The sequence below is a fragment of the Schistocerca gregaria genome, unplaced genomic scaffold, assembly GCF_023897955.1.
Source record: "Schistocerca gregaria isolate iqSchGreg1 unplaced genomic scaffold, iqSchGreg1.2 ptg000179l, whole genome shotgun sequence".
NCBI classification, from domain to species: Eukaryota; Metazoa; Arthropoda; class Insecta; order Orthoptera; family Acrididae; genus Schistocerca; species Schistocerca gregaria.
In genome coordinates, this window is record NW_026061729.1 from 3854285 (window position 1) to 3877508 (window position 23224).

A 23224-nucleotide genomic window follows, 5' to 3' on the forward strand; every position below is an offset into this window, starting at 1 on the left:
AACGGGAGAATGTGAAAGGTGTTCATATGTAGTAAAAACCTGCGAAATCCGTCCGTTTTCGTCATTTGTTATCGAATCGACTTAAAGCCAGATCGTCACATTGGCCGCTCTTCTCTCTGAAACGGTTGTACTTATCGTCCTCAAAGCTATGTCGCGTGCTGCGTTATGCGGAGACACTAGAAGCACCATAGCGGAACACAGATGAAGCTTCTAAGTTGATGTAATAGCCAGTAGGAAGTAGTGCAATTCAAGTTTTAGGTATCGATTATTGACTTCTTAGCTGGCTTTGGTGCCTTGGACATGAGCTAGGACCTTAAGATTCTGCATGAAAGGAGGACTAGCAGCCGAGTTGCACGGAAAAATGTGAAAAGTGTTCATATGTAGTAAAAACCTGAGAACTCCGTCCGTTTTCGTCATTTGTTATCGAATCGACTTAAAGCCAGATCGTCACATTGGCCGCTCTTCTCTCTGAAACGGTTGTTCTTATCGTCTGCAAAGCTATGTCGCGTGCTGCGGTATGCGGAGACACTAAAGGCACCGTACTAGAATACAGATGAAGCTTCTAAGATGATGTAATAGCCAGTAAGAAGTAGTACAATTCAAGTTTTAGGTATCCATTATTGACTTTTTAGCTGGCTTTGGTGCCTTGGACATGAGCTAGGACCTTAAGATTCTGCATGAAAGGAGAATTAGCAGCCGAGTTGCACGGAAAAATGTGAAAAGTGTTCATATGTAGTAAAAACCTGAGAACTCCGTCCGTTTTCGTCATTTGTTATCGAATCGACTTAAAGCCAGACCGCCACATTGACCGCTCTTCTCTCTGAAACGGTTGTACTTATCGTCCTCAAAGCTATGTCGCGTGCTGCGTTATGCGGAGACACTAAAAGCACCATAGCAGAACACATATGAAGCTTCTAAGTTGATGTAATAGCCAGTAGGAAGTAGTGCAATTCAAGTTTTAGGTATCGATTATTGACTTCTTAGCTGGCTTTGGTGCCTTGGACATGAGCTAGGACCTTAAGATTCTGCATGAAAGGAGGACTAGCAGCCGAGTTGCACGGGAGAATGTGAAAAGTGTTCATATGTAGTAAAAACCTGAGAAATCCGTCCGTTTTCGTAATTTGTTATCGAATCGACTTAAAGCCAGATCGTCACATTTGCCGCTCTTCTCTCTGAAACGGTTGTACTTATCGTCTGCAAAGCTATGTCGCGTGCTGCGGTATGCGGAGACACTAAAAGCACCGTAGTAGAACACAGATGAAGCTTCTAATTTGATGTAATAGCCAGTAAGAAGTAGTACAATTCAAATTTTAGGTTCTGATTATTTACTTTATAGCTGGCTTTGGTGCCTTGGACATGAGCTAGGACCTTAAAATTCTGCATGAAAGGAGGACTAGCAGCCGAGTTGCACGAGAGAATGTGAAAAGTGTTCATATGTAGTAAAAACCTGAGAAATCCGTCCGTTTTCGTCATTTGTTATCGAATCGACTTAAAGCCTGATCGTCACATTGGCCGCTCTTCTCTCTGAAACGGTTGCACTTATCGTCTGCAAAGCTATGTCGCGTGCTGCGGTATGCGGAGACACTAAAAGCACCATAGTCGAACACAGATGAAGCTTCTAAGTTGATGTAACAGCCAGTAAGAAGTAGTACAATTCAAGTTTTAGATATTGATTATTAACTTTTTAGCTGGCTTTGGTGCCTTGGACATGAGCTAGGACCTTAAGAATCAGCATGAAAGGAGGACTAGCAGCCGAGTTGCACGGGAGAATGTGAAAAGTGTTCATATGTAGTAAAAACCTGAGAAATCCGTCCGTTTTCGTCATTTGTTATCGAATCGACTTAAAGCCAGATCGTCACATTGGCCGCTCTTCTCTCTGAAACGGTTGTACTTATCGTCTGCAAAGCTATGTCGCGTGCTGCGGTATGCGGAGACACTAAAGGCACCGTACTAGAATACAGATGAAGCTTCTAAGATGATGTAATAGCCAGTAAGAAGTAGTACAATTCAAGTTTTAGGTATCCATTATTGACTTTTTAGCTGGCTTTGGTGCCTTGGACATGAGCTAGGACCTTAAGATTCTGCATGAAAGGAGAATTAGCAGCCGAGTTGCACGGAAAAATGTTAAAAGTGTTCATATGTAGTAAAAACCTGAGAACTCCGTCCGTTTTCGTCATTTGTTATCGAATCGACTTAAAGCCAGATCGTCACATTTGCCGCTCTTCTCTCTGAAACGGTTGTACTTATCGTCTGCAAAGCTATGTCGCGTGCTGCGTTATGCGGAGACACTAAAAGCACCATAGCAGAACACATATGAAGCTTCTAAGTTGATGTAATAGCCAGTAGGAAGTAGTGCAATTCAAGTTTTAGGTATCGATTATTGACTTCTTAGCTGGCTTTGGTGCCTTGGACATGAGCTAGGACCTTAAGATTCTGCATGAAAGGAGGACTAGCAGCCGAGTTGCACGGGAGAATGTGAAAAGTGTTCATATGTAGTAAAAACCTGAGAACTCCGTCCGTTTTCGTCATTTGTTATCGAATCGACTTAAAGCCAGACCGCCACATTGACCGCTCTTCTCTCTGAAACGGTTGTACTTAACGTCCTCAAAGCTATGTCGCGTGCTGCGTTATGCGGAGACACTAAAAGCACCATAGCAGAACACATATGAAGCTTCTAAGTTGATGTAATAGCCAGTAGGAAGTAGTGCAATTCAAGTTTTAGGTATCGATTATTGACTTCTTAGCTGGCTTTGGTGCCTTGGACATGAGCTAGGACCTTAAGATTCTGCATGAAAGGAGGACTAGCAGCCGAGTTGCACGGGAGAATGTGAAAAGTGTTCATATGTAGTAAAAACCTGAGAAATCCGTCCGTTTTCGTAATTTGTTATCGAATCGACTTAAAGCCAGATCGTCACATTTGCCGCTCTTCTCTCTGAAACGGTTGTACTTATCGTCTGCAAAGCTATGTCGCGTGCTGCGGTATGCGGAGACACTAAAAGTACCATAGTAGAACACAGATGAAGCTTCTAATTTGATGTAATAGCCAGTAAGAAGTAGTACAATTCAAATTTTAGGTTCTGATTATTTACTTTATAGCTGGCTTTGGTGCCTTGGACATGAGCTAGGACCTTAAAATTCTGCATGAAAGGAGGACTAGCAACCGAGTTGCACGAGAGAATGTGAAAAGTGTTCATATGTAGTAAAAACCTGAGAAATCCGTCCGTTTTCGTCATTTGTTATCGAATCGACTTAAAGCCAGATCGTCACATTTGCCGCTCTTCTCTCTGAAACGGTTGTACTTATCGTCTGCAAAGCTATGTCGCGTGCTGCGGTATGCGGAGACACTAAAAGCACCATAGTAGAACACAGATGAAGCTTCTAAGTTGATGTAATAGCCAGTAAGAAGTAGTACAATTCAAGTAATAGGTATTGATTATTGACTTTTTAGCTGGCTTTGGTGCCTTGGACATGAGCTAGGACCTTAAGAAACTGCATGAAAGGAGGACTAGCAGCCGAGTTGCACGAGAGAATGTGAAAAGTGTTCATATGTAGTAAAAACCTGAGAAATCCGTCCGTTTTCGTCATTTGTTATCGAATCGACTTAAAGCCAGATCGTCACATTTGCCGCTCTTCTCTCTGAAACGGTTGTACTTATCGTCTGCAAAGCTATGTCGCGTGCTGCGGTATGCGGAGACACTAAAAGCACCATAGTAGAACACAGATGAAGCTTCTAAGTTGATGTAATAGCCAGTAAGAAGTAGTACAATTCAAGTTTTAGGTACCGATTATTGACTTTTTAGCTGGCTTTTTGTGCCTTGGACATGAGCTAGGACCTTACGAATCTGCATGAAAGGAGGACTAGCAGCCGAGTTGCACGGGAGAATGTGAAAAGTGTTCATATGTAGTAAAAACCTGAGAAATCCGACCGTTTTCGTCATTTGTTATCGAATCGACTTAAAGCCAGATCGTCACTTGGCCGCTCTTCTCTCTGGAACGGTTGTACTTATCGTCTGCAAAGCTATGTCGCGTGCTGCGGTATGCGGAGACACTAAAAGCACCATAGTAGAACACATATGAAGCTTCTAAGTTGATGTAATAGCAAGTAAGAAGTAGTACAATTCAAGTTTTAGGTACTGATTATTGACTTTTTAGCTGGCTTCGGTGCCTTGGACATGAGCTAGGACCTTAAGATTCTGCATGAAAGGAGGACTAGCAGCCGAGTTGCACGGGCGAATGTGTAATGTATTCATATGTAGTAAAAACCTAGATATTCGCCCGTTATCGTCATTTGTTATCGAATCGACTTAAAGCCAGATCTTCACATTGGCCGCTCTTCTCTCTGAAACGGTTGTTCTTATCGTCTGCAAAGCTATGACGTGTGCTGCGGTATGCGGAGACACTAAAACCACCATAGTAAAGCACAGATGTAGCTTCTAAGTTGATGTAATAGCCAGTAAGAAGTAGTACAATTCAAGTTTTAGGTATTGATTATTGACATTTTAGCTGGCTTTGGTTCCTTGGACATGAGCTAGGACCTTAAGATTCTGCATGAAAGAAGGACTAGCAGCCGAGTTGCACGGGACAGTGTGAAAAGTGTTCATATGTAGTAAAAACCTCAGAAATCCGTCCGTTTTCGTAATTTGTTATCGAATCGACTTAAAGCCAGATCGTCACATTGGTCGCTCTTCTCTCTGAAACGGTTGTACTTATCGTCTGCAAAGCTATGTCGCGTGCTGCGGTATGCGGAGACACTAAAAGGACCATAGTAGAACACAGATGAAGCTTCTAAGATGATGTAATTGCCAGTAAGAAGTAGTACAATTCAAGTTTCAGTTACTGATTATTGACTTTTTAGCTGGCTTTGGTGCCTTGGACATGAGCTAGGACCTTAAGATTCTGCATGAAAGGAGGACTAGCAGCCGAGTTGCACGGGAGAGTGTGAAAAGTGTTTATATGTAGTAAAAACCTGAGAAATCCGTCCGTTTTCGTAATTTGTTATCGAATCGACTTAAAGCCAGATCGTCACATTGGTCGCTCTTCTCTCTGAAACGGTTGTACTTATCGTCTGCAAAGCTATGTCGCGTGCTGCGGTATGCGGAGACACTAAAAGGACCATAGTAGAACACAGATGAAGCTTCTAAGATGATGTAATTGCCAGTAAGAAGTAGTACAATTCAAGTTTCAGTTAGTGATTATTGACTTTTTAGCTGGCTTTGGTGCCTTGGACATGAGCTAGGACCTTAAGATTCTGCATGAAAGGAGGACTAGCAGCCGCGTTGGATGTGAGAATGTGAAAAGTGTTCATATGTAGTAAAAACCTGAGAAATCCGTCCGTTTTCGTCATTTGTTATCGAATCGACTTAAAGCCAGATCGTCACATTGGCCGCTCTTCTCTCTGAAACGGTTGTACTTATCGTCTGCAAAGCTATGTCGCGTGCTGCGGTATGTGGAGACACTAAAAGCACCATAGTAGAACACAGATGAAGCTTCTAAGTTGATGTAATAGCCAGTAAGAAGTAGTACAATTCAAGTTTTAGGTATTGATTATTGACATTTTAGCTGGCTTTGGTTCCTTGGACATGAGCTAGGACCTTAAGTTTCTGCATGAAAGGAGAACTAGCAGCCGAGTTGCACGGGAGAATGTGAAAAGTGTTCATATGTAGTAAAAACCTGAGAAATCCGTCCGTTTTCGACATTTGTTATCGAATCGACTTAAAGCCAAATCGTCACATTGGCCGCGCTTCTCTCTGAAACGGTTGTACTTATCGTCTGCAAAGCTATGTCGCGTGCTGCGGTATGCGGAGACAATAAAAGCACCATAGTAGAACACAGATGAAGCTTCTAAGTTGATGTAATAGCCAGTAAGAAGTAGTACAATACAAGTTTTAGGTACTGATTATTTACTTTATAGCTGGCTTTGGTGCCTTGGACATGAGCTAGGACCTTAAGATTCTGCATGAAAGGAGGACTAGCAGCCGAGTTGCACGGGAGAATGTGAAAAGTGTTCATATGTAGTAAAAACCTGCGAAATCCGTCCGTTTTCGTCATTTGTTATCGAATCGACTTAAAGCCAGATCGTCACATTGGCCGCTCTTCTTTCTGAAACGGTTGTACTTATCGTCTGCAAAGCTATGTCGCGTGCTGCGGTATGCGGAGACACTAAAGGCACCGTAGTAGAATGCAGATGAAGGTTCAAAGATGATGTAATAGCCAGTAAGAAGTAGTACAATTCAAGTTTTAGGTATCCATTATTGACTTTTTAGCTGGCTTTGGTGCCTTGGACATGAGCTAGGACCTTAAGATTCTGCATGAAAGGAGGACTAGCAGCCGAGTTGCACGGGAAAATGTGAAAAGTGTTCATATGTAGTAAAAACCTGAGAACTCCGTCCGTTTTCGTCATTTGTTATCGAATCGACTTAAAGCCAGACCGCCACATTGGCCGCTCTTCTCTCTGAAACGGTTGTACTTATCGTCCTCAAAGCTATGTCGCGTGCTGCGTTATGCGGAGACACTAAAAGCACCATAGCAGAACACAGATGAAGCTTCTAAGTTGATGTAATAGCCAGTAGGAAGTAGTGCAATTCAAGTTTTAGGTATCGATTATTGACTTCTTAGCTGGCTTTGGTGCCTTGGACATGAGCTAGGACCTTAAGAATCTGCATGAAAGGAGGACTAGCAGCCGAGTTGCACGGGAGAATGTGAAAAGTGTTCATATGTAGTAAAAACCTGAGAAATCCGTCCGTTTTCGTCATTTGTTATCGAATCGACTTAAAGCCAGATCGTCACATTGGCCGCTCTTCTCTCTGAAACGGTTGTACTTATCGTCTGCAAAGCTATGTCGCGTGCTGCGGTATGCGGAGACACTAAAGGCACCGTACTAGAATACAGATGAAGCTTCTAAGATGATGTAATAGCCAGTAAGAAGTAGTACAATTCAAGTTTTAGGTATCCATTATTGACTTTTTAGCTGGCTTTGGTGCCTTGGACATGAGCTAGGACCTTAAGATTCTGCATGAAAGGAGAATTAGCAGCCGAGTTGCACGGAAAAATGTTAAAAGTGTTCATATGTAGTAAAAACCTGAGAACTCCGTCCGTTTTCGTCATTTGTTATCGAATCGACTTAAAGCCAGATCGTCACATTTGCCGCTCTTCTCTCTGAAACGGTTGTACTTATCGTCTGCAAAGCTATGTCGCGTGCTGCGGTATGCGGAGACACTAAAAGTACCATAGTAGAACACAGATGAAGCTTCTAATTTGATGTAATAGCCAGTAAGAAGTAGTACAATTCAAATTTTAGGTTCTGATTATTTACTTTATAGCTGGCTTTGGTGCCTTGGACATGAGCTAGGACCTTAAAATTCTGCATGAAAGGAGGACTAGCAACCGAGTTGCACGAGAGAATGTGAAAAGTGTTCATATGTAGTAAAAACCTGAGAAATCCGTCCGTTTTCGTCATTTGTTATCGAATCGACTTAAAGCCAGATCGTCACATTTGCCGCTCTTCTCTCTGAAACGGTTGTACTTATCGTCTGCAAAGCTATGTCGCGTGCTGCGGTATGGGGAGACACTAAAAGCACCATAGTAGAACACAGATGAAGCTTCTAAGTTGATGTAATAGCCAGTAAGAAGTAGTACAATTCAAGTAATAGGTATTGATTATTGACTTTTTAGCTGGCTTTGGTGCCTTGGACATGAGCTAGGACCTTAAGAAACTGCATGAAAGGAGGACTAGCAGCCGAGTTGCACGAGAGAATGTGAAAAGTGTTCATATGTAGTAAAAACCTGAGAAATCCGTCCGTTTTCGTCATTTGTTATCGAATCGACTTAAAGCCAGATCGTCACATTTGCCGCTCTTCTCTCTGAAACGGTTGTACTTATCGTCTGCAAAGCTATGTCGCGTGCTGCGGTATGCGGAGACACTAAAAGCACCATAGTAGAACACAGATGAAGCTTCTAAGTTGATGTAATAGCCAGTAAGAAGTAGTACAATTCAAGTAATAGGTATTGATTATTGACTTTTTAGCTGGCTTTGGTGCCTTGGACATGAGCTAGGACCTTAAGAAACTGCATGAAAGGAGGACTAGCAGCCGAGTTGCACGAGAGAATGTGAAAAGTGTTCATATGTAGTAAAAACCTGAGAAATCCGTCCGTTTTCGTCATTTGTTATCGAATCGACTTAAAGCCAGATCGTCACATTGGCCGCTCTTCTCTCTGAAACGGTTGTACTTATCGTCTGCAAAGCTATGTCGCGTGCTGCGGTATGCGGAGACACTAAAAGCACCATAGTAGAACACAGATGAAGCTTCTAAGTTGATGTAATAGCCAGTAAGAAGTAGTACAATTCAAGTTTTAGGTACCGATTATTGACTTTTTAGCTGGCTTTTTGTGCCTTGGACATGAGCTAGGACCTTACGAATCTGCATGAAAGGAGGACTAGCAGCCGAGTTGCACGGGAGAATGTGAAAAGTGTTCATATGTAGTAAAAACCTGAGAAATCCGACCGTTTTCGTCATTTGTTATCGAATCGACTTAAAGCCAGATCGTCACTTGGCCGCTCTTCTCTCTGGAACGGTTGTACTTATCGTCTGCAAAGCTATGTCGCGTGCTGCGGTATGCGGAGACACTAAAAGCACCATAGTAGAACACATATGAAGCTTCTAAGTTGATGTAATAGCAAGTAAGAAGTAGTACAATTCAAGTTTTAGGTACTGATTATTGCCTTTTTAGCTGGCTTCGGTGCCTTGGACATGAGCTAGGACCTTAAGATTCTGCATGAAAGGAGGACTAGCAGCCGAGTTGCACGGGCGAATGTGTAATGTATTCATATGTAGTAAAAACCTAGATATTCGCCCGTTATCGTCATTTGTTATCGAATCGACTTAAAGCCAGATCTTCACATTGGCCGCTCTTCTCTCTGAAACGGTTGTTCTTATCGTCTGCAAAGCTATGACGTGTGCTGCGGTATGCGGAGACACTAAAACCACCATAGTAAAGCACAGATGTAGCTTCTAAGTTGATGTAATAGCCAGTAAGAAGTAGTACAATTCAAGTTTTAGGTATTGATTATTGACATTTTAGCTGGCTTTGGTTCCTTGGACATGAGCTAGGACCTTAAGATTCTGCATGAAAGAAGGACTAGCAGCCGAGTTGCACGGGACAGTGTGAAAAGTGTTCATATGTAGTAAAAACCTCAGAAATCCGTCCGTTTTCGTAATTTGTTATCGAATCGACTTAAAGCCAGATCGTCACATTGGTCGCTCTTCTCTCTGAAACGGTTGTACTTATCGTCTGCAAAGCTATGTCGCGTGCTGCGGTATGCGGAGACACTAAAAGTACCATAGTAGAACACAGATGAAGCTTCTAATTTGATGTAATAGCCAGTAAGAAGTAGTACAATTCAAATTTTAGGTTCTGATTATTTACTTTATAGCTGGCTTTGGTGCCTTGGACATGAGCTAGGACCTTAAAATTCTGCATGAAAGGAGGACTAGCAACCGAGTTGCACGAGAGAATGTGAAAAGTGTTCATATGTAGTAAAAACCTGAGAAATCCGTCCGTTTTCGTCATTTGTTATCGAATCGACTTAAAGCCAGATCGTCACATTTGCCGCTCTTCTCTCTGAAACGGTTGTACTTATCGTCTGCAAAGCTATGTCGCGTGCTGCGGTATGCGGAGACACTAAAAGCACCATAGTAGAACACAGATGAAGCTTCTAAGTTGATGTAATAGCCAGTAAGAAGTAGTACAATTCAAGTAATAGGTATTGATTATTGACTTTTTAGCTGGCTTTGGTGCCTTGGACATGAGCTAGGACCTTAAGAAACTGCATGAAAGGAGGACTAGCAGCCGAGTTGCACGAGAGAATGTGAAAAGTGTTCATATGTAGTAAAAACCTGAGAAATCCGTCCGTTTTCGTCATTTGTTATCGAATCGACTTAAAGCCAGATCGTCACATTTGCCGCTCTTCTCTCTGAAACGGTTGTACTTATCGTCTGCAAAGCTATGTCGCGTGCTGCGGTATGCGGAGACACTAAAAGCACCATAGTAGAACACAGATGAAGCTTCTAAGTTGATGTAATAGCCAGTAAGAAGTAGTACAATTCAAGTTTTAGGTACCGATTATTGACTTTTTAGCTGGCTTTTTGTGCCTTGGACATGAGCTAGGACCTTACGAATCTGCATGAAAGGAGGACTAGCAGCCGAGTTGCACGGGCGAATGTGTAATGTATTCATATGTAGTAAAAACCTAGATATTCGCCCGTTATCGTCATTTGTTATCGAATCGACTTAAAGCCAGATCTTCACATTGGCCGCTCTTCTCTCTGAAACGGTTGTTCTTATCGTCTGCAAAGCTATGACGTGTGCTGCGGTATGCGGAGACACTAAAACCACCATAGTAAAGCACAGATGTAGCTTCTAAGTTGATGTAATAGCCAGTAAGAAGTAGTACAATTCAAGTTTTAGGTATTGATTATTGACATTTTAGCTGGCTTTGGTTCCTTGGACATGAGCTAGGACCTTAAGATTCTGCATGAAAGAAGGACTAGCAGCCGAGTTGCACGGGACAGTGTGAAAAGTGTTCATATGTAGTAAAAACCTCAGAAATCCGTCCGTTTTCGTAATTTGTTATCGAATCGACTTAAAGCCAGATCGTCACATTGGTCGCTCTTCTCTCTGAAACGGTTGTACTTATCGTCTGCAAAGCTATGTCGCGTGCTGCGGTATGCGGAGACACTAAAAGGACCATAGTAGAACACAGATGAAGCTTCTAAGATGATGTAATTGCCAGTAAGAAGTAGTACAATTCAAGTTTCAGTTACTGATTATTGACTATTTAGCTGGCTTTGGTGCCTTGGACATGAGCTAGGACCTTAAGATTCTGCATGAAAGGAGGACTAGCAGCCGAGTTGCACGGGAGAGTGTGAAAAGTGTTTATATGTAGTAAAAACCTGAGAAATCCGTCCGTTTTCGTAATTTGTTATCGAATCGACTTAAAGCCAGATCGTCACATTGGTCGCTCTTCTCTCTGAAACGGTTGTACTTATCGTCTGCAAAGCTATGTCGCGTGCTGCGGTATGCGGAGACACTAAAAGGACCATAGTAGAACACAGATGAAGCTTCTAAGATGATGTAATTGCCAGTAAGAAGTAGTACAATTCAAGTTTCAGTTAGTGATTATTGACTTTTTAGCTGGCTTTGGTGCCTTGGACATGAGCTAGGACCTTAAGATTCTGCATGAAAGGAGGACTAGCAGCCGCGTTGGATGTGAGAATGTGAAAAGTGTTCATATGTAGTAAAAACCTGAGAAATCCGTCCGTTTTCGTCATTTGTTATCGAATCGACTTAAAGCCAGATCGTCACATTGGCCGCTCTTCTCTCTGAAACGGTTGTACTTATCGTCTGCAAAGCTATGTCGCGTGCTGCGGTATGTGGAGACACTAAAAGCACCATAGTAGAACACAGATGAAGCTTCTAAGTTGATGTAATAGCCAGTAAGAAGTAGTACAATTCAAGTTTTAGGTATTGATTATTGACATTTTAGCTGGCTTTGGTTCCTTGGACATGAGCTAGGACCTTAAGTTTCTGCATGAAAGGAGAACTAGCAGCCGAGTTGCACGGGAGAATGTGAAAAGTGTTCATATGTAGTAAAAACCTGAGAAATCCGTCCGTTTTCGACATTTGTTATCGAATCGACTTAAAGCCAAATCGTCACATTGGCCGCTCTTCTCTCTGAAACGGTTGTACTTATCGTCTGCAAAGCTATGTCGCGTGCTGCGGTATGCGGAGACAATAAAAGCACCATAGTAGAACACAGATGAAGCTTCTAAGTTGATGTAATAGCCAGTAAGAAGTAGTACAATACAAGTTTTAGGTACTGATTATTTACTTTATAGCTGGCTTTGGTGCCTTGGACATGAGCTAGGACCTTAAGATTCTGCATGAAAGGAGGACTAGCAGCCGAGTTGCACGGGAGAATGTGAAAAGTGTTCATATGTAGTAAAAACCTGCGAAATCCGTCCGTTTTCGTCATTTGTTATCGAATCGACTTAAAGCCAGATCGTCACATTGGCCGCTCTTCTTTCTGAAACGGTTGTACTTATCTTCTGCAAAGCTATGTCGCGTGCTGCGGTATGCGGAGACACTAAAGGCACCGTAGTAGAATGCAGATGAAGGTTCAAAGATGATGTAATAGCCAGTAAGAAGTAGTACAATTCAAGTTTTAGGTATCCATTATTGACTTTTTAGCTGGCTTTGGTGCCTTGGACATGAGCTAGGACCTTAAGATTCTGCATGAAAGGAGGACTAGCAGCCGAGTTGCACGGGAAAATGTGAAAAGTGTTCATATGTAGTAAAAACCTGAGAACTCCGTCCGTTTTCGTCATTTGTTATCGAATCGACTTAAAGCCAGACCGCCACATTGGCCGCTCTTCTCTCTGAAACGGTTGTACTTATCGTCCTCAAAGCTATGTCGCGTGCTGCGTTATGCGGAGACACTAAAAGCACCATAGCAGAACACAGATGAAGCTTCTAAGTTGATGTAATAGCCAGTAGGAAGTAGTGCAATTCAAGTTTTAGGTATCGATTATTGACTTCTTAGCTGGCTTTGGTGCCTTGGACATGAGCTAGGACCTTAAGAATCTGCATGAAAGGAGGACTAGCAGCCGAGTTGCACGGGAGAATGTGAAAAGTGTTCATATGTAGTAAAAACCTGAGAAATCCGTCCGTTTTCGTCATTTGTTATCGAATCGACTTAAAGCCAGATCGTCACATTGGCCGCTCTTCTCTCTGAAACGGCTGTACTTATCGTCTGCAGAGCTATGTCGCGTGCTGCGGTATGCGGAGACACTAAAAGCACCATAGTAGAACACAGATGAAGATTCTAAGTTGACGTAATAGCCACTAAGAAGTAGTACAATTCAAGTTTTAGGTACCGATTATTGACTTTTTAGCTGGCTTTTTGTGCCTTGGACATGAGCTAGGACCTTACGAATCTGCATGAAAGGAGGACTAGCAGCCGAGTTGCACGGGAGAATGTGAAAAGTGTTCATATGTAGTAAAAACCTGAGAAATCCGACCGTTTTCGTCATTTGTTATCGAATCGACTTAAAGCCAGATCGTCACTTGGCCGCTCTTCTCTCTGGAACGGTTGTACTTATCGTCTGCAAAGCTATGTCGCGTGCTGCGGTATGCGGAGACACTAAAAGCACCATAGTAGAACACAGATGAAGCTTCTAAGTTGATGTAATAGCAAGTAAGAAGTAGTACAATTCAAGTTTTAGGTACTGATTATTGACTTTTTAGCTGGCTTCGGTGCCTTGGACATGAGCTAGGACCTTAAGATTCTGCATGAAAGGAGGACTAGCAGCCGAGTTGCACGGGCGAATGTGTAATGTATTCATATGTAGTAAAAACCTAGATATTCGCCCGTTATCGTCATTTGTTATCGAATCGACTTAAAGCCAGATCTTCACATTGGCCGCTCTTCTCTCTGAAACGGTTGTTCTTATCGTCTGCAAAGCTATGACGTGTGCTGCGGTATGCGGAGACACTAAAACCACCATAGTAAAGCACAGATGTAGCTTCTAAGTTGATGTAATAGCCAGTAAGAAGTAGTACAATTCAAGTTTTAGGTATTGATTATTGATATTTTAGCTGGCTTTGGTTCCTTGGACATGAGCTAGGACCTTAAGATTCTGCATGAAAGAAGGACTAGCAGCCGAGTTGCACGGGACAGTGTGAAAAGTGTTCATATGTAGTAAAAACCTCAGAAATCCATCCGTTTTCGTAATTTGTTATCGAATCGACTTAAAGCCAGATCGTCACATTGGTCGCTCTTCTCTCTGAAACGGTTGTACTTATCGTCTGCAAAGCTATGTCGCGTGCTGCGGTATGCGGAGACACTAAAAGGACCATAGTAGAACACAGATGAAGCTTCTAAGATGATGTAATTGCCAGTAAGAAGTAGTACAATTCAAGTTTCAGTTACTGATTATTGACTTTTTAGCTGGCTTTGGTGCCTTGGACATGAGCTAGGACCTTAAGATTCTGCATGAAAGGAGGACTAGCAGCCGAGTTGCACGGGAGAGTGTGAAAAGTGTTTATATGTAGTAAAAACCTGAGAAATCCGTCCGTTTTCGTAATTTGTTATCGAATCGACTTAAAGCCAGATCGTCACATTGGCCGCTCTTCTCTCTGAAACGGTTGTACTTATCGTCTGCAAAGCTATGTCGCGTGCTGCGGTATGTGGAGACACTAAAAGCACCATAGTAGAACACAGATGAAGCTTCTAAGTTGATGTAATAGCCAGTAAGAAGTAGTACAATTCAAGTTTTAGGTATTGATTATTGACATTTTAGCTGGCTTTGGTTCCTTGGACATGAGCTACGACCTTAAGATTCTGCATGAAAGGAGAACTAGCAGCCGAGTTGCACGGGAGAATGTGAAAAGTGTTCATATGTAGTAAAAACCTGAGAAATCCGTCCGTTTTCGACATTTGTTATCGAATCGACTTAAAGCCAAATCGTCACATTGGCCGCTCTTCTCTCTGAAACGGTTGTACTTATCGTCTGCAAAGCTATGTCGCGTGCTGCGGTATGCGGAGACAATAAAAGCACCATAGTAGAACACAGATGAAGCTTCTAAGTTGATGTAATAGCCAGTAAGAAGTAGTACAATACAAGTTTTAGGTACTGATTATTTACTTTATAGCTGGCTTTGGTGCCTTGGACATGAGCTAGGACCTTAAGATTCTGCATGAAAGGAGGACTAGCAGCCGAGTTGCACGGGAGAATGTGAAAAGTGTTCATATGTAGTAAAAACCTGCGAAATCCGTCCGTTTTCGTCATTTGTTATCGAATCGACTTAAAGCCAGATCGTCACATTGGCCGCTCTTCTTTCTGAAACGGTTGTACTTATCGTCTGCAAAGCTATGTCGCGTGCTGCGGTATGCGGAGACACTAAAGGCACCGTAGTAGAATGCAGATGAAGATTCAAAGATGATGTAATAGCCAGTAAGAAGTAGTACAATTCAAGTTTTAGGTATCCATTATTGACTTTTTAGCTGGCTTTGGTGCCTTGGACATGAGCTAGGACCTTAAGATTCTGCATGAAAGGAGGACTAGCAGCCGAGTTGCACGGGAAAATGTGAAAAGTGTTCATATGTAGTAAAAACCTGAGAACTCCGTCCGTTTTCGTCATTTGTTATCGAATCGACTTAAAGCCAGACCGCCACATTGGCCGCTCTTCTCTCTGAAACGGTTGTACTTATCGTCCTCAAAGCTATGTCGCGTGCTGCGTTATGCGGAGACACTAAAAGCACCATAGCAGAACACAGATGAAGCTTCTAAGTTGATGTAATAGCCAGTAGGAAGTAGTGCAATTCAAGTTTTAGGTATCGATTATTGACTTCTTAGCTGGCTTTGGTGCCTTGGACATGAGCTAGGACCTTAAGAATCTGCATGAAAGGAGGACTAGCAGCCGAGTTGCACGGGAGAATGTGAAAAGTGTTCATATGTAGTAAAAACCTGAGAAATCCGTCCGTTTTCGTCATTTGTTATCGAATCGACTTAAAGCCAGATCGTCACATTGGCCGCTCTTCTCTCTGAAACGGTTGTACTTATCGTCTGCAGAGCTATGTCTCGTGCTGCGGTATGCGGAGACACTAAAAGCACCATAGTAGAACACAGATGAAGATTCTAAGTTGACGTAATAGCAACTAAGAAGTAGTACAATTCAAGTTTTAGGTACCGATTATTGACTTTCAGCTGGCTTTTTGTGCCTTGGACATGAGCTAGGACCTTACGAATCTGCATGAAAGGAGGACTAGCAGCCGAGTTGCACGGGAGAATGTGAGAAGTGTTCATATGTAGTAAAAACCTGAGAAATCCGACCGTTTTCGTCATTTGTTATCGAATCGACTTAAAGCCAGATTGTCACTTGGCCGCTCTTCTCTCTGGAACGGTTGTACTTATCGTCTGCAAAGCTATGTCGCGTGCTGCGGTATGCGGAGACACTAAAAGCACCATAGTAGAACACAGATGAAGCTTCTAAGTTGATGTAATAGCCAGTAGGAAGTAGTGCAATTCAAGTTTTAGGTATCGATTATTGACTTCTTAGCTGGCTTTGGTGCCTTGGTCATGGACTACAACCTTAAGATTCTGCATGAAAGGATGACTAGCAGCCGAGTTGCACGGAAGAATGTGAAAAGTGTTCATATGTAGTAAAAACCTGCGAAATCCGTCCGTTTTCGTCATTTGTTATCGAATCGACTTAAAGCCAGATCGTCACATTGGCCGCTCTTCTCTCTGAAACGGTTGTACTTAACGTCTGCAAAGCTATGTCGCGTGCTGCGGTATGCGGAGACACTAAAGGCACCGTAGTAGAATACAGATGAAGCTTCTAAGATGATGTAATAGCCAGTAAGAAGTAGTACAATTCAAGTTTTAGGTATCCATTATTGACTTTTTAGCTGGCTTTGGTGCCTTGGACATGAGCTAGGACCTTAAGATTCTGCATGAAAGGAGGACTAGCAGCCGAGTTGCACGGGAAAATGTGAAAAGTGTTCATATGTAGTAAAAACCTGAGAACTCCGTCCGTTTTCGTCATTTGTTATCGAATCGACTTAAAGCCAGACCGCCACATTGGCCGCTCTTCTCTCTGAAACGGTTGTACTTATCGTCCTCAAAGCTATGTCGCGTGCTGCGTTATGCGGAGACACTAAAAGAACCATAGCAGAACACAGGTGAAGCTTCTAATTTGATGTAATAGCCAGTAAGAAGTAGTACAATTCAAATTTTAGGTTCTGATTATTTACTTTATAGCTGGCTTTGGTGCCTTGGACATGAGCTAGGACCTTAAAATTCTGCATGAAAGGAGGACTAGCAGCCGAGTTGCACGGGAGAATGTGAAAAGTGTTCATATGTAGTAAAAACCTGAGAAATCCGTCCGTTTTCGTCATTTGTTATCGAATCGACTTAAAGCCTGATCGTCACATTGGCCGCTCTTCTCTCTGAAACGGTTGCACTTATCGTCTGCAAAGCTACGTCGCGTGCTGCGGTATGCGGAGACACTAAAAGCACCATAGTAGAACACAGATGAAGCTTCTAAGTTGATGTAACAGCCAGTAAGAAGTAGTACAATTCAAGTTTTAGATATTGATTATTAACTTTTTAGCTGGGTTTGGTGCCTTGGACATGAGCTAGGACCTTAAGAATCTGCATGAAAGGAGGACTAGCAGCCGAGTTGCACGGGAGAATGTGAAAAGTGTTCATATGTAGTAAAAACCTGAGAAATCCGTCGGTTTTCGTCATTTGTTATCGAATCGACTTAAAGCCAGATCGTCACATTGGCCGCTCTTCTCTCTGAAACGGTTGTACTTATCGTCTGCAGAGCTATGTCTCGTGCTGCGGTATGCGGAGACACTAAAAGCACCACAGTAGAACACAGATGAAGATACTAAGTTGACGTAATAGCCACTAAGAAGTAGTACAATTCGAGTTTAGGTATCGATTATTGACTTTTTAGCTGGCTTTGGTGCCTTGGACATCAGCTAGGACCTTAAGAATCTGCATGAAAGGAGGACTAGCAGCCGAGTTGCACAAGAGAGTGTGAAAAGTGTTCATAAGTAGTAAAAACCTGAGAAATCCGTCCGTTTTCGTCATTTGTTATCGAATCGACTTAAAGCCAGATCGTCACATTGGCCGCTCTTCTCTCTGAAACGGTTGTACTTATCGTCTGCAAAGCTATGTCGCGTGCTGCGGTATGCGGAGACACTAAAAGCACCATAGTAGAACACAGATGAAGCTTCTAAGTTGATGTAATAGCCAGTAAGAAGTAGTACAATTCAAGTAATAGGTATTGATTATTGACTCTTTAGCTGGCTTCGGTGCCTTGGACATGAGCCAGGACCTTAAGAATCTGCATGAAAGGAGGACTAGCATCCGAGTTGCATGGGAGAATGTGAAAAGTGTTCATATGTAGTAAAAACCTGAGAACTCCGTCCGTTTTCGTCATTTGTTATCGAATCGACTTAAAGCCAGATCGTCACATTGGCCGCTCTTCTCTCTGAAACGGTTGTACTTACCGTCTGCAGAGCTATGTTGCGTGCTGCGGTATGCGGAGACACTAAAAGCACCATAGTAGAACACAGATGAAGATTCTAAGTTGACGTAATAGCCACTAAGAAGTAGTACAATTCAAGTTTTAGGTGCGGATTATTGACTTTTTAGCTGGCTTTTTGTGCCTTGGACATGAGCTAGGACCTTACGAATCTGCATGAAAGGAGGACTAGCAGCCGAGTTGCATGGGAGAATGTGAGAAGTGTTCATATGTAGTAAAAACCTGAGAAATCCGACCGTTTTCGTCATTTGTTAATGAATCGACTTAAAGCCAGACCGTCACTTGGCCGCACTTCTCTCTGGAACGGTTGTACTTATCGTCTGCAAAGCTATGTAGCGTGCTGCGGTATGCGGAGACAGTAAAAGCACCATAGTAGAACACAGATGAAGCTTCTAAGTTGATGTAATAGCAAGTAAGAAGTAGTACAATTCAAGTTTTAGGTACTGATTATTGACTTTTTTGCTGGCTTTGGTGCCTTGGAAATGAGCTACGACCTTAAGATTCTGCATGAAAGGAGGACTAGCAGCCGAGTTGCACGGGCGAATGTGGAATGTATTCATATGTAGTAAAAACCTAGATATTCGCCCGTTATCGTCATTTGTTATCGAATCGACTTAAAGCCAGATCTTCACATTGGCCGCTCTTCTCTCTGAAACGGTTGTTCTTATCGTCTGCAAAGCTATGACGTGTGCTGCGGTATGCGGAGACACTAAAACCACCATAGTAAAACACAGATGAAGCTTCTAAGTTGATGTAATAGCCAGTAAGAAGTAGTACACTTCAAGTTTTAGGAATCGTTTATTGACTTTTTAGCTGGCTTTGGTGCCTTGGACATGAGCTAGGACCTTGAGATTCTGCATGAAAGGAGGACTAGCAGCCGAGTTGCACGGGACAGTGTGAAAAGTGTTCAAATGTAGTAAAAACCTCAGAAATCCGTCCGTTTTCGTAATTTGTTATCGAATCGACTTAAAGCCAGATCGTCACATTGGTAGCTCTTCTCTCTGAAACGGTTGTACTTATCGTCTGCAAAGCTATGTCACGTGCTGCGGTATGCGGGGACACTAAAAGGACCATAGTAGAACACAGATGAAGCTTCTAAGATGATGTAATTGCCAGTAAGAAGTAGTACAATTCAAGTTTCAGTTACTGATTATTGACTTTTTAGCTGGCTTTGGTGCCTTGGACATGAGCTAGGACCTTAAGATTCTGCATGAAAGGAGGACTAGCAGCCGAGTTGCACGGGAGAGTGTGAAAAGTGTTTATATGTAGTAAAAACCTGAGAAATCCGTCCGTTTTCGTCATTTGTTATCGAATCGACTTAAAGCCAGATCGTCACATTGGCCGCTCTTCTCTCTGAAACGGTTGTACTTATCGTCTGCAAAGCTATGTCGCGTGCTGCGGTATGTGGAGACACTAAAAGCACCATAGTAGAACACAGATGAAGCTTCTAAGCTGATGTAATAGCCAGTAGGAAGTAGTGCAATTCAAGTTTTAGGTATCGATTATTGACTTCTTAGCTGGCTTTGGTGCCTTGGAAATGAGCTAGGACCTTAAGGTTCTGCATGAAAGGAGGACTAGCAGCCGAGTTGCACGGGAGAATGTGAAAAGTGTTCATATGTAGTAAAAACCTGAGAAATCCGTCCGTTTTCGTCATTTGTTATCGAATCGACATAAAGCCAGATCGTACTTGGCCGCTATTCTCTCTGAAACGGTTGTACTTATCGTCTGCAAAGCTATGTCGCGTGCTGCGGTATGCGGAGACACTAAAAGCACCATAGTAGAACACAGATGAAGCTTCTAAGTTGATGTAATAGCCAGTAAGAAGTAGTACAATACAAGTTTTAGGTACTGATTATTTACTTTATAGGTGGCTTTGGTGCCTTGGACATGAGCTAGGACCTTAAGATTCTGCATGAAAGGAGGACTAGCAGCCGAGTTGCACGGGAGAATGTGAAAAGTGTTTATATGTAGTAAAAACCTGAGAAATCCGTCCGTTTTCGTCATTTGTTATCGAATCGACTAAAAGCCAGATCGTCAAATTGGCCGCTCTTCTCTCTGGAACCGTTGTACTTATCGTCTGCAAAGCTATGTCGCGTGCTGCGGTATGCGGAGACACTTAAATCCCCATAGTAGAACACAGATGAAGCTTCTAAGTTGATGTAATAGCCAGTAAGAAGTAGTACAATTCAAGTTTTAGGTATTGATTATTGACTTTTTAGCTGGCTTTGGTGCCTTGGACATGAGCTAGGACCTTAAGAATCTGCATGAAAGGAGGACTAGCAGCCAGGTTGCACGGGAGAATGTGAAAAGTGTTCATATGTAGTAAACACCTGAGAAATCCGTACGATTTCGTCATTTGTTATCGAATCGACTTAAAGCCAGATCGTCACATTTGCCGCTCTTCTCTCCGAAACGGTTGTACTTATCGTCTGCAAAGCTATGTCGCGTGCTGCGGTATGCGGAGACCCTAAAAGCACCATAGTAGAACACAGATGAAGCTTCTAAGTTGATGTAATAGCCAGTAAGAAGTAGTACAATTCAAGCTTTAGGTATTGATTATTGACTTTTTAGCTGGCTTTGGTGCCTTGGACATGAGCTAGGACCTTAAGATTCTGCATGAAAGGAGAACTAGCAGCCGAGTTGCACGGGAGAATGTGAAAAGTGTTCATATGTAGTAAAAACCTGAGAAATCCGTCCGTTTTCGTCATTTGTTATCGAATCGACATAAAGCCAGATCGTACTTGGCCGCTATTCTCTCTGAAACGGTTGTACGTATCGTCTGCAAAGCTATGTCGCGTGCTGCGGTATGCGGAGACACTAAAAGCACCATAGTAGAACACAGATGAAGCTTCTAAGTTGATGTAATAGCCAGTAGGAAGTAGTACAATACAAGTTTTAGGTACTGATTATTTACTTTATAGCTGGCTTTGGTGCCTTGGACATGAGCTAGGACCTTAAGAATCTGCATGAAAGGAGGACTAGCAGCCGAGTTGCACGGGAGAACGTGAAAAGTGTTCATATGTAGTAAACACCTGAGAAATCCGTCCGATTTCGTCATTTGTTATCTAATCGACTTAAAGCCAGATCGTCACATTGGCCGCTCTTCTCTCTGAAACGGTTGTACTTATCGTCTGCAGAGCAATGTCGCGTGCTGCGGTATGCGGAGACACTAAAAGCACAACAGTAGAACACAGATGAAGATTCTAAGTTGACGTAATAGCCACTAAGAAGTAGTACAATTCAAGTTTTAGGTGCGGATTATTGACTTTTTAGCTGGCTTTTTGTGCCTTGGACATGAGCTAGGACCTTACGAATCTGCATGAAAGGAGGACTAGCAGCCGAGTTGCACGGGAGAATGTGAGAAGTGTTCATATGTAGTAAAAACCTGAGAAATCCGACCGTTTTCGTCATTTGTTAATGAATCGACTTAAAGCCAGACCGTCACATTGGCCGCTCTTCTCTCTAAAACGGTTGTACTTATCGTCTGCAAAGCTATGTCGCGTGCTGCGGTATGTGGAGACACTAAAAGCACCATAGTAGAACGCAGATGAAGCTTCTAAGTTGATGTAATAGCCAGTAAGAAGTAGTACAATTCAAGTAATAGGTATTGATTATTGACTCTTTAGCTGGCTTCGGTGCCTTGGACATGAGCCAGGACCTTAAGAATCTGCATGAAAGGAGGACTAGCATCCGAGTTGCATGGGAGAATGTGAAAAGTGTTCATATGTAGTAAAAACCTGAGAACTCCGTCCGTTTTCGTCATTTGTTATCGAATCGACTTAAAGCCAGATCGTCACATTGGCCGCTCTTCTCTCTGAAACGGTTGTACTTACCGTCTGCAGAGCTATGTCGCGTGCTGCGGTATGCGGAGACACTAAAAGCACCATAGTAGAACACAGATGAAGATTCTAAGTTGACGTAATAGCCACTAAGAAGTAGTACAATTCAAGTTTTAGGTGCGGATTATTGACTTTTTAGCTGGCTTTTTGTGCCTTGGACATGAGCTAGGACCTTACGAATCTGCATGAAAGGAGGACTAGCAGCCGAGTTGCACGGGAGAATGTGAGAAGTGTTCATATGTAGTAAAAACCTGAGAAATCCGACCGTTTTCGTCATTTGTTAATGAATCGACTTAAAGCCAGACCGTCACATTGGCCGCTCTTCTCTCTAAAACGGTTGTACTTATCGTCTGCAAAGCTATGTCGCGTGCTGCGGTATGTGGAGACACTAAAAGCACCATAGTAGAACGCAGATGAAGCTTCTAAGATGATGTAATTGCCAGTAAGAAGTAGTACAATTCAAGTTTTACTTACTGATTATTGACTTTTTAGCTGGCTTTGGTGCCTTGGACATAAGCTAGAACCTTAAGATTCTGCATGAAAGGAGAACAAGCAGCCGAGTTGCATGGGAGAATTTGAAAAGGGTTCATATGTAGTAAAAACCTGAGAAATCCGTCCGTTTTCGTCATTTGTTATCGAATCGACTTAAAGCCAGATCGTCACATTGGCCGCTCTTCTCTCTGAAACGGTTGTACTTATCGTCTGCAAAGCTATGTCGCGTGCTGCGGCATGCGGAGACACAAAAAGCACCATAGTAGAACACAGATGAAGCTTCTAAGTTGATGTAATAGCAAGTAAGAAGAAGTACAATTCTATGTTTTGGTACTGATTATTGACTTTTTAGCTGGCTTTGGTGCCTTGGACATGAGCTAGGACCGTAAGATTCTGCATAAAAGGAGGACTAGCAGCCGAGTTGCACGGGAGAGTGTGAAAAGTGTTTATATGTAGTAAAAACCTGAGAAATCCGTCCGTTTTCGTCATTTGTTATCGAATCGACTTAAAGCCAGATCGTCACATTGGCCGCTCTTCTCTCTGAAACGGTTGTACTTATCGTCTGCAAAGCTATGTCGCGTGCTGCTGTATGTGGAGACACTAAAAGCACCATAGTAGAACACAGATGAAGCTTCTAAGTTGATGTAATAGCCAGTAAGAAGTAGTACAATTCAAGTTTTAGGTATTGATTATTGACATTTTAGCTGGCTTTGGTTCCTTGGACAATGGCTAGGAACTTAAGATTCTGCATGAAAGGAGAACTAGCTGCCGAGTTG